Source organism: Lactuca virosa, chromosome 4, assembly GCF_052849685.1.
Source record: "Lactuca virosa cultivar CGN04683 chromosome 4, Lactuca_virosa_CGN04683_v6, whole genome shotgun sequence".
NCBI lineage: Eukaryota > Viridiplantae > Streptophyta > Magnoliopsida > Asterales > Asteraceae > Lactuca > Lactuca virosa.
This window is the reverse complement of record NC_136429.1, coordinates 423,497,690-423,499,475: the sequence shown is the minus strand read 5'-3', so window position 1 is coordinate 423,499,475 and position 1,786 is coordinate 423,497,690.

Below are 1,786 nucleotides of genomic sequence, written 5' to 3'. Positions count from 1 at the left end.
GCAGCCGGAGCATTATCAGCAAGTTCAGCAGTGCGAGGTGAGTTACCTTCCAGTAGCGGTGGGTCTACGACCACAATGCCAGCCCACCAGTAGGGATCGTATGTTAGATGTTTGTCTTTGTGATATTCATCTGTGTTGCTACTACCTGATATGTTATATGCTAGCGTGATATGATATGTAATAGTGATAGAGTTCGGTTGTTAGGACCGAAGGGTAGGTTAGGCACCCCAGATATGCCTAACAGTATGTTATGATATGTTTAGCAGCTAGCATGATACGTTATATGAGCTAGAGGTAGTAGGAGGGGGAATAGTCCCCGAGATTCGGTTGTTAGGACCGAAGGGTAGGTCGGACACCCCAGATATGTCTGACAGTAGATTATGCTATGATATATGTGATAGTAGTAGTAGGGGGTGAAATAGTCCCCGAGGTTCGGTTGTTAGGACCGAAGGGTAGTCAGCACCCCAGAATGGCTCGACATGGGTAGGTTAGCGCCGCAGAATGGCTTGACACGAGTAGGACGGCACCCCATAATGGCCGCATGGGTAGGACGGCACCCCAGAATGGCCGCATGGGTAGGTCGGCACCCCAGAATGGCCGTACGGGTAGGTCGGCACCCCAGAATGGCCGTACCGGGTAGGTCAGGCACCCCAGAAATGTCTGGCATTATGTATGCTATGTGATTGTATGGTATGTGGTATGATGGGGGAACTCACTAAGCTTCGTGCTTACGATTTACAGTTTTGGTTTCAGGTACTCGTTTTCAAAGGAAAGGAGCCGGCTTGATCGCAGCGCATCACACTATGTTTTCCGCACATGAGATCTTTGGGATTACACTCTGATATGGTTTTATGATAATATGTTTTGATTTCTGACACTTTGGTTGACACGAGATATTATTATGAATGTTTTTATATTGATGGTTTTATGTAATAACTTATTAAAAAAAATGAAATTTTTGGCCTTGAATTTTGGGATGTTACAGTTCGTGTTGTTATTACTCTTGTTGTTACTTTTGGATGGAATATTTATCAATTTGATGTTAGTAATGCATTTCTTTATGGTTCTTTAGAAGAAGATATGTATATGATGTTACGTCCAGGATATCATACTCAAAATGATAATAGAATCTGTAAATTGTTAAAATCTTTATATGGTCTGAAGCAGGCTCCACGAAAGTGGAATGAAAAATTAAGTGATTCTTTGATAAGTTTTTGTTTTAAACAAAGTCTTAATGATTATTCTATATTTTTTAAAAGTGTTAGAGATTCAGTAGTTATTATGTTAGTATATGTTGATGATATTATAATTACTAGTAATAGTGAATTTGAAATTAATAAAGTAAAAGATTTTCTTAAAACCTAATATCTTATAAAAGATTTAGGAATACTAAAATATTTTTTAGGTATTGAAGTTGTAGAAGTTCCTAAGGGGGTCTGTTTGTCTCAAAGAAAATATTGCTTAGAGTTACTTCATGAGTTTGGAATGTTGGGGTGTAAACCTGTAAAGACTCCTCTTGAGTTAAATTTTGTTATCAATGATCATAATAGTGGTTTTCTTGAAAATGTTACAGAATTTCAAAAGCTTATTGGAAAGCTTATCTATTTGACTATTACCAGACCAGATATTGCTTATTATGTTCAGGTATTAAGTCAATATATGCATAAGCCTAACAAGTGTCACTTGCAAATTGCTTTGAGGTTGTTATGGTATCTTAAACATAATCCTGGAATGGGTGTTTCATATGTTAAGTCTGGGTATGACTCTCTTCATCTGAGGGGGTTTT